The sequence below is a fragment of the Haemaphysalis longicornis genome, unplaced genomic scaffold (genome assembly GCF_048455015.1).
Source record: "Haemaphysalis longicornis isolate Haplotype H1 unplaced genomic scaffold, Haemaphysalis longicornis Haplotype H1 scaffold_8, whole genome shotgun sequence".
Taxonomy (NCBI): Eukaryota; Metazoa; Arthropoda; class Arachnida; order Ixodida; family Ixodidae; genus Haemaphysalis; species Haemaphysalis longicornis.
The window spans coordinates 34,158,793-34,172,760 of record NW_027526445.1 but is presented as its reverse complement, the minus strand read 5'-3'; the positions used below and the strand labels follow the sequence as shown (position 1 = coordinate 34,172,760).

General features: G+C 42.8%; 1 long non-coding RNA gene across 1 annotated transcript; it reads left to right on the top strand.

Moving 5' to 3' along the window:
- The first annotated feature begins 1,022 nt into the window (after positions 1-1,022).
- On the top strand, positions 1,023-6,811 carry LOC144148741 (uncharacterized). Its single transcript, XR_013318046.1, has 3 exons — positions 1,023-1,320; positions 2,853-3,122; positions 6,007-6,811. It is a non-coding gene; the product is annotated as an uncharacterized LOC144148741 (long non-coding RNA).
- The last annotated feature ends 7,157 nt before the right edge of the window (positions 6,812-13,968 follow it).

Sequence of the window (13,968 nt, the reverse complement as noted above, 5' to 3'; positions counted from 1 at the left end):
TCCCCCCCCCCCGGAAGGCCCGTTTTTTTTTTCGGGGAAAGGTTGTAACCCTACGCTGCTGTTCTGCCTACCTGCTTGCTGTACCTATTACGTCGCCGCCACCGCAAATCCCCACTTGTTACAAACTCAGAGGTTTTCGCACTGTTAGCAGTCGTTTTACACGATGGGTTTGATGCGCCTGACATGCCAGGAGTGACATCGCTTGTAGTATTAGAGCGACGTTGCTTGTCTGCAAGACGGTGCCGGTCAAACAAGCGTTATCAACGCCATAATTCTAACGGCACATTCCATTTATTTCGTGGCTGCCGTGGCTTGCGCAGAAAAGGTCGGGTTGACTGCGATAGCTTTGCTTGAGTCAAATAATGGAGCTTTGGCTCAATCGCTTGCAGCGCTAGCAATGCGGCCTCGTCTGCAAGACCGGTGCGTGAGAAACAAGCGTTAGGACAGCCAGAATTTCAAAAATGCAGCATAAACTAGACCATCGTTAAAGGAGGCGATGACTAGACACAAGCAACAATATTCGTTGACAACTTACGTAAGTATAGAGTTGTTTTAGGCGCCATGAACACGCCCGCCGACATAGCTGTTTGTTAACGCGTCCGTTTACTGTTTCGTAGGTCAATGGTTCGATTCCTCGTCGAACGTGTTTTTTTTTCTTTTTTTTTTTTTTTACGTGAGGGTTTCATTAGCTCCTTTTTTAACGACCAGGGTAAGCACCTGTTCCTTGCTTTCTATCACGCCGACATTTACCGCCCTCTTCCTAAACCCAAAGTAGCTCGTTTTCTCACACGTTCTCTCTTGAGAAGCCCGCCGTGAAAACAAAACCAAAACAAACGTCTTTACAATATCAGTATATATGTCAATTACTTTATGTGTATTCACTTTTTGTGTTTAAAAACCTTAAATTTAAGTTATAAACACATTTCAGACTTTGAAAGCAGAAACATAATTACCAACATTACAGTAGTAACACAATTTTCGTCAAACTTAGACGTGCTGCATTTGAAGTCTGGCAACTATCTCTCACTTTTGTGTGTGTTTTTTCATAGCGTTTTGTGCCGAGTGGTTGGTGGCGTGATTTAATCTGTTTTATCTATTTCAAGCTTAAATCATAGTTATAGAAGCTTTATGGGTGATGTCTACCCTTCTAACCTACGCGTGTGTTGAACATGGAGACCCCGGAAGAACGATCATCGCCGGATAAAATACTGCGCGTCAAAAGTGGATGACATTGCATCAGAACAAAGCGTGTTCGTGTGTCCGCGAGATGAAGACGACAGTGAAGGAGAATTTTACGTTGGAAACATCGTTTTTGCTCGGGTAAGTACGCATTTTTTATTATTCTGTATTTGGTTGGAATGAGTTCTGGTGTTTATGGGTCAGTAATTCGCTAGACCCCCATCTCGTTTGCTCTGAGAGCCTACGTGAGTTAGTATACTTGTTTGGCGCCCAGTCCACCGTTTCCGCAGAAGTCAGCATCAATTTACGCTGAAGCTAGACCTTGGCTACGATGCTCGCGCTATGGTACACGGCTGCTAATAATTTCACATCACGCAAGGCTCTTTAACACCGGGGCGTTTGTTTATGTGTCTCTCAAACAGTGCCTTTGCGGTTGCAGATCGCAGTCGCAATTTCGCGTGAGTGGCACAACGCTGTGATTAGTCCTCCCTCGTGAATACCCGCGGTATACCAAGAAATAACATGAACAGGAGGTTCCCTGGAAGTGCATGTGAAAACGCGTACACGTGATTCAATGGCTGGCGTCTCGTAGGTGTTGTGAAATCTCTCTCCCCCCCCCCTTCACTAATTCCGTGCAGTGCGCTTCGCAGCTATTGCGCTCGCGAGACCGGCGACCGTACGCCTCGCGGTCTTCGGGCCGCGATATGTGTGCTGTTCTCGTGAAGCTCGACAACAGCGAAATTGCCGTACTCGCTCGCCAACGCGCCCCGACAGCGTACGCGTCGACCGGGTGCTGACGGAGTTGTGCTGGAAGAAAAGCAGGCAAGAGATGAGGGCGCACGAGGTGTAGTTAAACATGAGAATTTACAAAGTGCAAGGTGGAGAAAATAGTATGCAAGGGCCGGAAACGGTGAGAGAGTTCGGGCCGCGTGCCAGCGAGCGAGTGCGGTAATTTACGTTGCCGAGTTTCACGAGTCCGGCACGAATATGACGACGCCCGTCTGAGAGTTCATAGAGGTATAGAATTCACATACGTGCAAATTGAAGGTGAAATGCGCGCATGTGGCCTCGCAGGGAGTTAGCATAGTCTCGGGGTAGTGGGGGAGATTTCACAACGCCTACGAGGCGCCTGCCGATTCTGTCAGAGTAGCTCTCGTGAAGTCTGGGGCTTGATATCAGAGGCATATGTATTGTTTAAATTAGTGCAGAAAATTGAGCCAATTCGCAAGTTCTCATTTTCGCAAAACCGCAGGCCATACAGAGACTAACAAAAAAGCTGTAGGCACTCACTCAACTCGATTTATATTGGAGAATTGAACGTGCAGATACAAGTCAGACATTGAAATGGAGGAGCCTCAACTATCACACACCAGTTCCGATTGAAAGCAAGGGATACAGATAAGCTGCTAGCATGCGTTCCATGCAAATTAGCTCAGTAGCTAGCTTTGCATATATCATGCATACCCCACTCACAGTACCTGCGGGTCTAATAAATACATTCTTACTGTGACCTAAATTTCACTTGGGGTGTTCCGGGAATGCTCTTATTAGTGCCTTGGAGGTTACTGTCTTTAAACGATTAAAAATCTACTTGATGTAAGCATTCGTGCTTTGTGTGTGCTCTTCTTGTATTTCAACAAGTGTCAGCACACTCACAGATTATGCACCTGCAGGTGCTGCTGCTGGCTGTCCTGGGTCAGCTGCCTTCCAGTCCAGTTTCAAAGGCTTTGCCAGGGCCTCCCTTGGCCAACCGACACTGCACCTGCTGTACCCAAGTACTGCCTGGCCTTTCGTTGGTGCTCCGTACGCTTTGCCGCCAGGAATGGTCATTCATCCATCATCTGGCCGCTTGGACCACCCGTTCAGAAGTCAGCGCATTTGCTCGACACATCGGTCCAGGCACTGCTGCCATATCGGTGCACCCACCGATTATGTATTTTCAGGTTAGTTATTGCATGTTGTGGAACTTGCCATGATGTATACCTGTTAGCAGTGCTGTGGCCTCTGATTATTTGAAACATTTTCATGAAGCAGTGCTGTGCGTATGGAGCGTGTCATTGCTTAGCAGAGATATTGAAGAGAATCTGGGGCTGACGACTAAAGGGCAAGAAGAGAAATTGAACTGACTTTGAAGCAAGTATTCGTATGTAATCAAGCCAAGCAAACATTTAGGATCTTTCGATATGGTTTTAAACTTGCAATACAAACTGGTCTACTTCAGATCATACTGGTAATAATCATACTATACCGAAAAGTACATCCCGCAGTCTGTAGAATTCTGACAGCGCTTTTTTCGCAGTCTCTCATGACAGGCACTAATCTCAATGGTTGGAAGATAGTCGAGGTAGCACCAGTCTTTAAATCAGGAGACGGTACTTCACCATTAAATTTCCCTAACAAGCACCATATGCAAGGTCAGGAAACATTTCATCCACTCTCAGGTCGCTAATTATTTATAAAATCACAATATCACATAAGAGTATCACCACGGTTTTCACAAGGGTTACTTGAGAAACACAAGTTTCAGGATTTGTTCACGATCTACATTGATCCATTGACACAGGCTTACAAACTGCGGTAGTTTTTCTCGATTTTTCTAAAGCATTCAATCGCATTGCACACCACAGACTACTTCTCAAACTTCACCCTAATGTCCTCACTTGAGCAAAAGATTTTCATTCTTCTCAAATGCAGTTTACTTCTAATAACTATATACTTCTTTTGCTCGTGCCACTTTGTTGTCCCCCCAGGCAGGTTGCTTGGTCTATCTTCCATGTTGCATATCCTCCCATGTAAGTCTATTTGCAGATGATGTTGTAATTTATCACACAATTTCTTTCAACTACTACCGTCAATGCTTTCAATCTGATCTTAGCACAATTAACTCCTGGTGCTGCAAATGGCTAATGTCGCTTATCTCTAAAACAAAGTGCATGACTTTAACGGTGGCAAGTCTCGGATTGTAAATACTTACTTCATTAACAACAGCCTGATTACCTCTTGAAACAAAGGTGTTTTGGTAGGCCGGTAGGGGAGGGGGGATTGCATGGTGGATTTCAAAAGGTACATCGATTGGGAAAATAAGACGTGTGATTAATATTTTCATTTGCACTCCAAAACTCGCTTTATTTCATATGTTTAACCCACTGCCGTGGCTAGGGTGGTGTGCTGTGGAGGCGAATGTCGGTTAGATACCGCTTGGTGTAGCCGCTTTTCAGATGGAGGCAACACGTAAAGACGCCCGTGTTTGGAGATTTCGATGCGCACAAAAATACCCAGATGGTCAAAATTAATGCGAAGCCTTCCCCTACAGTGCTCCCCATATCCCAAGTGTAGCTTTGGCGTGTTAAACCACCGTTTTTTTTTTCATGTTTTTGGTATAGTACCAGCTGCTGTAGCAGGTGCAACTTAAAGGTAAAATTATACATAATGTTTCCAAGAGCTAAATATAAAGGCCATATTGAAGTGCGTTTATGGGTCTATCTCATAGCAGTAGTGAAAGGTTATATACTCTGGTGCAGGTTAAGAACGCCAATGGCTCATGTGGTGTAGTCCAGTGTTTGATGGAATGCCGTGTAGGCAGGTAGAAGCATTATTGCAGTGATGAAACGTAGGTCACTGACCAAGTCAAGAAAGCCATTTAACGGTTTGTTGCTTGTTCACGGTGAGCATGTGTCGTGGAAAACGAAGCTATATATTGGGCATTACGCGGCGCAATGAGTTTGCATAGATATGGTGCAGATTGCCATCCATTATGTTGATAATGTTGGGCGTCGTCTGAACAATGAGGGACTCGAGCAGTAATCGAGAAGATAGATTGCACTCAGTTGTCAGTAATTTTGTCTTGTTCCAGTCGACCACGTGTCCCGTCCTCTCACGGTGCTCTGCCAGTGGACTTGTTTTTGCATGGCCCTTGTTCACTTCGTTCCAGTGCTGCATTAATCTTCTGTGCAGATTGCCCGTTTCGCCAATGTACACTGATTTGCATTCAGCGCATGGAATCTAATAAACAATACCCGGAAGCTTGGAGCGTGAGAGGGGGTCTCTCACGCTGACAATGTCAGAACGCAGCTTGCTAGTGGGCACATGCACAATGTATGCACTGCGTGTCTTGAAAATGTGTGCGAGAGTTTCACCGATGTGTGGGACGTAGGTAATTGCTGCACGTTTTGATGCAGTCGTTGTCCTGAATATAATGCCTAAAGCATTATATTCAGAAAGAAGCGAAGAGGGCGACTAGCAAGAATCCACATTGACATTAGCAGGCAGAAGCGTCCACAAGGCCTGTGTCAAAACGTGCTGCAATTCTCGTCCTACACATCAATCAAACTTTCGCACGCATTTTCAAGAAACACATTGTGCACATCGTGCAGGTGCCCACTAGCAAGCTATGTTCTGACATTGTCAGCGTGAAAGACCCCCTCTCACGCTTCAAGCTTCCAGGTGTTGTTTATGTTTTGAACAAAAAAAGTGCCATTTAAACGTGACACCTCCTTCCTTGCCGATTTCTGATGCCTGATTGTTCAGTTTGTGGGGATACGTTTAGCAGATTGCTCACATGTCTAACCTGTATTTGTGCTTGAGCAGTCAAACGCTGATGTTAGCAGTGAAGTAGGTGAAAATTGTACTTTGATTGTAGTTGTGTGCAGATTACCTACATTGTGTTAATTCGTAGAAAAGCAAAATTGAGGTAACCCTGCTAACTGTTCCGCATTGCAGCATTTTATTATGCGAACGTTAAGGAGTTCAGCTGCTTGTTAAAGGTGAAATAAACAGTGGTACAAAAAGAAGAGCATCTACTAAACAGAAATATCTTCACAATCGCAGGATGCCAACGGTCCGCCTACCAACTTGTGTCCTGCATCGTTTCTGCTGGCTGGAGCGGTTCATGGAGCATTTTCCAGCTTCTCAAAGTTTGTGGTCAAGCGCTCCTCCAAGTGAAAGATGCCGCAGAGGGATCTTTTGTTTTAATGCCACAATTTCACGTGCTCAGCAGCAAATTTACTCGTAAGGCTTTTTAAATATTCATCACCCAAGAGGGCATGTTACCTTCGTCTTCGGTGGAATGTGTCTGCACTCAGGTTATTTGTGACAGAAACAAGTGGACCACGTCATGAGAGTCATTGAGGCCTTGTTGATTGTGCATGCTTCTGAAATGACATTTTCATTAAGCTGAATACTTTTCACATATTACGATTTGTGAACAAATTATGGTAAAAGTCATGATTATTTGTACTACACTGCAGGAAGGAAATGCCAACATACGTTTTAAGCACCTCTGATATTTCAGATCGTTGGCTGGTGAGCAATAAAACAAAACTGAAATTTTTTTAAAGTAAAATCAAATATTCGTTGTCACCAGTGCATGACCATAGTAAAAGCTATCTAGTCACCAAATTTAGAATTAGACACGAAATGCCAAGAAAAATAGGGAAATAAACTAGACAGCTGGCTACAATAAACCAATTCGTAAAATTCCTCAATGTCTATCAAGTGATGATTGAGGCGGGTTAGTTAAGATGTCAGTGGGTTTACACACCCAACTTGCAGGGAAGCACATGAGCTCCCAATATTAACATGTTTTTAGTGAAGACCGTCTTCCTTCATTAAGCTGCTTTGCACATTGATGCCAGTCTGATAAATGTCCTGAATTTTTGTTATGATCAATCTTTGTATGGGAACCATATATTTTTATATGATGTCGCTGTGTATTTCTGAAACTGTATCTAGTCACTAATTCCAATTTGTCGTGGTCAGGTTTTTTCAACTGATTCCTAGCTTTTTTAACAATTATGGTATATTTTGTGTGCCTAAAGGAATGCCTCATTGCATGTTTAGCCTATGTAGTGTTGAAAGCGGACATTTTGCTTCAAAGTGGAATGTCGGGCTAGCAACAAGGTACTTCGCGTGCTGCTCACTTTCATTCATGCCATTATTTTTTATATTATCATTTAAAATTAAAAGCCAACCAATTTGCTGTCGTTTTAATTTTGTCACCTACTTTATACTTTCTTTTTTTTTCAACTTTGTGTAAGGATTGACTATCCATATTTTTATGATACCAAGGCGTTGGACTGGGCTAGCTGGTACATGTTTGAATGGATGAAAAACCATAGGAAAACCCAGGACACAGAAGAGAACGACGGGACAAACTTGTGCCGTCATTCTGTTTTAACTGTTTCCTGTGTTTACCACTGGTTTTTTATGCATTCAAACATTTTTTATGAGTTTGTTGAACAGTGATTAGTTTAGGTGTGTTCAAACAATTGTTGGCTGCGAAAGCTCCCTGTAGCATTTGTATAAGTGCTCTCTGCTTTTTTTTTTTTTTGAGCCAATACCCCACCACCAGTCTTCATGAGGTGGTCTTTTGTAGAAATAAGTTGAAATAAATATTTGTTTGCATTGCTTTACATGTTTTGAAAGAATTTCTTGTTCATTCTTGTTTCATTCAACCCCGTTTCAGAATCCTGCTTAAGGCATTTCCTCTGTTATTTTTTTTCAGAACCAGGAAGGGTGCTCATCCTCGGTTCTTGCTGAAGCAGCAGTATCCATACTTCACACGTGAGCTCTGAACACACAGTAATTATGGTATGAAACATTCTACCAGTATAAGCCTGCTTTGTAGACGTCATTGTAGATGTCAAAGCTCTTGACAGTGTAGTCCAATGTCTGGTGTAACGGGCAATGTCTACAACTTGTAAAAATTAATTTTGTGGCTATAATGTTTGTGATTATTTTAAAATGCACGTCAACTACTATTTAGAATCGCTGTCTAAATTGGCAGCCATTTTCCTGGTGGATACAGAAAGTGAAAAAGCGCATGTGTAGAGATTTCAGTGCACCTTAAATGTCCCAAATTTGCTAAAGCTAATCCAAAGCCCTCCTTGTGGTGCACTTCATATCCCATGTACAGTTTTGCGTAAAAACAGCTAAAAATTTATGATCAATTTAAACTTATTTTAATGTTTTTAAATGCAAATATTCTCAGTTTAAGCTGCCATATTTAGAGTAAAATATTTTGTAACAATTATATAGCTACCAAAGGTTTACAGAAAAGCTTTTTGCTTTTGGTTGTGCACCTTCTTATCAAAAGAAAAATGTTGTTAAGAAAGGCAGAAGAAACCCAACTATGGAAATTAGCAAACCCTAAAGCTGCGGATAGAATGAATGTTTTGTAGAGAATCTTTTGCTGATTTCAGTTCTAGTCAACTCTAAAAAAGTCTATCGACGTAGAATGCTTACCGTGAGGCACCTCGTAATATTAGCCAAAACTAATGGGCCCTGGCTGTTGGCTTTTCATTTGCAACAGTGACAAATGACCCCACATCCACCGGCAGGGACATAATGCAAGGCACCATGTACAAGCTAGCCTCATGATAAAATAATGTTTTCTGAACAATGGCATTACATTTCAACCATGGGCTTCACCAGGGAACTTGTATGCATTGTTCTGTGATGTTTGCAGTTCTTGTTATTGCTATGTGGGGTCATTTAGTCTAAAGGTATGTTTATAAAACTCCAAATACCACCAAACCTTGCAATGCTGTACCATATGAATATTTTTCCGTAAAGCAAAAATAATAATGCAAACGAAAATAAATGGCTTGGGTACCCAACTTTTATAAGTAGATTATGAGCCGCAGTACGGAGGGAACTATATTATGAGCCGCATTACGGAGGAAACTATACATTTTGCATTTGGTCTTCCTTGATATTGAACCTTCCTGCTCAGCTCAAGAATAAGGCACTAAACATTGCAGGTAGCTACCTTGATTGGAAGTTTGATGCAATACTAAGAAGCCAAGGGTTTTAAGGTTCAAGGAAGTTTTGTGTGGTTGAAGTGTTGCACACCTAATTGCTTTCACTGCACAGCATGGTTAGGCTCTGCAGTGAATCTCGAAGGATGTGTACTGCAGTTCGGCAAAGTGAACATATAATTGGTTTTTTACGAAGTTTTGGGTAATCAACTACCTCTAAAGTTATAACTGTACTGAGATGTGGCTCCTGACTTTTTAAATTGATGTTTTAACAATCGGTGACACAAGTTCAAGGAAATTATCAGCTGATGTTGCGCTTCAATGGAATGTCTCACAGAACCGAGCTTGGAAAGCACGAATGTTTCATACCATAATCGTGTGTGATATTGTGCAATATGTGGTCTCACACCTGCTGCACCTGTGAACCGAGGATGACGCACCCGTTTTGTACCCCTTTAGGTGGGTGCTTTTGCAGAAGATGCTCCTACAGATTGGGGTGCTAAGTAGCACCCTAGGATACTTTTAGGCGGACAAGGGTGTTTATAAGGCACCTGTCTTCTGGGGTGCTTCACAGAGGGTGCTCCTGCGGCGACAAAATCCAAGCACCCTAAAGGGCGTAAAATATTCAGTTTTTAGGGTGCTCCTGCGGCGACAAGCTGAAGCACCCTTTTGGGCGTAAAAATTTTTAGTGTGCAATGCAGATTGCGAAATGTGTTACCATACATAAAGGTGGAAGAATTTCTGATTTTTCCAATTATAAATCTGTTTCGATCCTTCTAGTATTATCAAAGGGCTTAGAAAAGATCATTTGCATCAGAATGAAAATTTTTTTATGTAAGTACTTCGTTTTTTCAGAGTGTCAGTTTGCTTTCAGGAAATGCAGAAAAACAGAGACTGCCCTGCTGAAACCAAAAGAAACGATAATTAAGGCATTCGAGGCAAAGCATCTTGTCCTCGGGATTTATATAGATTTTTCAAAGACATTTGACGTATGTAATCACACAATTTTGTTGGACAACCTTTTTCGTTACGGCATCTGAGGGTCGGTCGCTACTCCGGCAACGGTCTAATTAGTGTCGCATCATGGCCGCCACGGGAGCAGTCGTAGTTGATTTTACCCAAACGGACCAACCGCTTCCGCTCACTGAGTAGCCACAGTCACTGTTAATTATTTATAGTGACGCTGGCTAGTTGGTGAGCGGAAGCGGTTTGGCCGGTTGCGTCGAATCAAGACATACTGCTCCAATACAGTGCAGAAATTCTCGCTGTGTCGTTTCGCAACTGAAAGTGATCAGTCTGCCTTGATTGGAGCAGTATGTCTTGATTCGACCCAACAGACCAAACCGATTACGCTCACTATCCAGCCAGCGTCACTATAAATAATTAACAGTGACTCTGCCTACCCAGTGAGCAGCGACTGAGGCAGCGACTGAGGCAGCGGTGCACAGCCCCAACCTGACCCCTCCTCCTTACCGCTGCTGATATACCAGCGCATTTCACACCGGGAAACGATCAAGGGTGACGCACGCACAAGACTGCCTGCACAAGCAAGCGAAGGGAGAGACAGCCGCCAGGGGCAACTGCTACAAAGACTGCAGCATCGCTGATCGGCACTTACTTGGCAGCGACTGAGGCAGCGGTGCACAGCCCCAACGTGACCCTTCCTCCTTACCGTTGCAGGTTTGTGCCATTTCTGTACTACAACAATTACTCTAAAGTGAACCTTGCATTGCTGCCGCGGTTGCTGCCAATTGTGTTTGTTGCTTCGTATGATCTTGCGCGACGTAAATTATGGATAAGTTTGCGGATTTTCGCGAAGCAATAAAAAAAGAGGTGCGAAAGTTCAAAGAGCAGATATGGAACGCGACTTCCGATATGAACTGCGGGAACTAAAAAAGAGCGCCCAGTTGCTGAGTGACAGTTTTGAAGAGCAAAAAAAGGACTTGATTGCGCTCAAGAATGAGAACAAAGAACTGAAGGAAGCAAACCAAAAGCTACTTAACCACTCTGAAGTTTTGAAAAAGCAGACATCTCAACTCGAACAAAGATTAATGGCCTCAGAACAGTACTCCCGAAATGCAAATGTTGAAGTCAATGGAATCCCGGTTCCCGAGGAGGAAAGCATCCCCGACACACTTCATCAAATTGGCGAGCTGCTCCAAGAGCCGATTAACGAAAGTGAGATTGAAGCTTGCCACCGTCTGCCTACGCGAAACTTCGACGCCCCCCCGAACATTGTGGTCCAGTTCAAGAGCCGAGCTAAGCGTAACGCAGTGCTTGAGAAAGCAAGAAAGGCACGCACCTCGACACGAGATTTGGGACACACTTCGGGCACACCGGTGTTTATCAACGAGACCTTGTGTCCGGCCATGAAGCAGCTCCTTGGAATGACGGTGGCGCAAAAGAAAGCAAAAGGCTGGCGTTTTGTGTGGGTTAGCTACGGAAAAATCCTTGCAAACAAAGGTGTGACGGGACCCTCACTGCACATTCGGAATGCGCAGGACGCTGAAAAAATTGTCTAGGCAATAACCAGGCTTACTGCGCAGTTGCTGTAAGAAATAATGCCCGAATCACCACGCGATGTGAGCATTAGGGCGGGTTATCACAAACATCTGAACTTAAAGTGTCTTCATCTAAACATCCGCTCCGCAAGAAATAAAGAGGATGACCTTACGCTTTTTTTTAATTAATTCACATTTGACTTTGACGTCATAATGCTTACTGAGACATAAAGACAATTGACATTGTGGACAACATAAAGACATTGGGAGTTTATCATAATAAAAATATGACTTGGGACACCCATGTTGATTCGGTGACTACTTCCCTGGCTAAATGTGTCGGGATACTCGCAAAATATCGTTGTTTTTTCCCAATACCTGTAAAGTGCATTCTTAATAACACCCTTTTCATGTCCCACGTCAAATATTGCTTCTTAGTATGGGGTAGCACTACGCAAACAAACATTCGGAAAATTAATGTATTGCAAAAGAAAGCCGTTCGCCATATAGCTAATGCCGACTACCTAGCACACACGGAGCCTTTGTACAAACGCTTCAACATTATCCCTATTCCAAAACTGCATGAGTATTATTTAGCAATCCGATACCTTAAATTTATTAAATCTAGACAGCATAGCTTATTGCGACTTGTTAATCTCACAGTAAATATTTCTGCCTACAGCACCCGCAATCAAGTATTTTGGCCCATTCCATTCTGCCGTACGGATTACGGTCGTCAAATGCTGCGTCTTACAGTCCCACACCTTCTAAATAAGTTGAGAGCCCAAAATATAGATTTAGATAGCAGCAATTTTTATGTCATTAGGCAGTTATTCTTACTGTGAATATTGTTCACGCCTATGCTTACTTTTAGTTTTCTGTTTTTATTATTTTTCAGTACATGATATTACATATTACCGCTGCTAGTGCCATGCTGTAAAAAAAAAGCCTGCGAACTGATGTATATTCTTGTGTATGTTAACCTAACAATGTATAAATTTTGGAGACCGCACTCTGTTTAGATTTGACTCTATGCATGTATAGTTCTTATTGATATACGTTTTCTCTGTTGTTTCTTTGTATTTTTTTGTACCTATGTTGATTTTTCCCTGCTGTGTTCGGGTGACTCCTGTGATTTCAACACATGATTGTATACAAATATTTACCATGGTTTGACGTATGAGCAGAAACTACGTCAGAAACTCTGTATTGAAAAGGTTTAGTTTTTTTTTATACCTCACTGTTTTGTATTGAAAAAGCACTGTTTGCTGACGTTGCATGCCATTACGGGGGGCCCGGGCTTTCTTCGCCCGGGCCTACCTCATCGAAAGGATGCAAACAAATAAACTGAAACTGAAACTGAAAAGCGGTTGGTCCGTTTGGGTAAAATCGACTGACTGCTCCCGTGGCGGCCATGATGCGACACTAATTAGACAATTGCCTCTACTCTTATATGATCACACTTGGAACACTGCAGTCAAGTAGCAGCTCATAATAACATCTTCTCAGACATGCAACGAGTCGTGTCTGGTGTGCCACAAGGCAGTATTTTAGGCCCTTTGCTGTTACTTTTATATATTAATGATATATTTTATAGTTCATTGCTAGGTAACGTGCTATCATACGCCGATGATATCACCAAGATAGTTTCGGAGAGTACAAAAACACCATTGTCACTATATCGCAGTCACGTTCTCGAATACATTCGACAATGGTGCGGAAAAAACTACTTAAAAGTTAATACCAACAAGGCAAAAGGTGGAATATATTGAGTGAAAAACAAAATTGTACAGTATGCTATTCAACATATGTATGGAAATATAGTTATATATTGTTGCAAACATAAAGTCCTTATTCGCAGTCTTTTCAGAAACACTGAGTTGGGATCTACAAATCGACCAAATGCGCAATAAAATAATAAAATAAACGGTGTAGTATGTAAACACAGTCAAGCTGGTTATTTACAATGCTTTTTTGCTTCCAGCCATAACATGTTGTCATAGCATATGGGAAACAATAACAAAGAAAAATATTCTAAAATTACTGGTATCACATAAACTAACATCGAGTAAATGGAGCTTTCAATAGCTCCCCGGTACCACCGTAGTACAACCGGTTATACCCAATTGCAACAGTACAAAAATAGGGCCAACCGGCAAAGAGAATTTTGTCCACCCGAAGGTGGAGAGAAATTAACGGGAAAAAGCTTTCTTGCGACCCACCGCCAGGGGGAACACCAGTCAGACTAATTGCAAATGTACCATGGTATGCGCAAACCGTACTCTATTTCGCTCAAGAGCACGAGGTCGCGGGTTCGATTCCCGGCCGCGGCGGCCGCTTTTCTGATGGAGGCGAAAAGCAAAAACGCCCGTGTGTATGAGATTTCGGCGCACGTTAAAGATCCCCAGATGGTTAAAATTAATCCGGAGCCCTCCACTACGGCGCGCCTTATCGCCTGCGTTGCGTCTGCGCGTTAAACCCCCCAGTCAGTCTATTTCGCTCAATATCATGTAGTCACAGTTAATACCTTA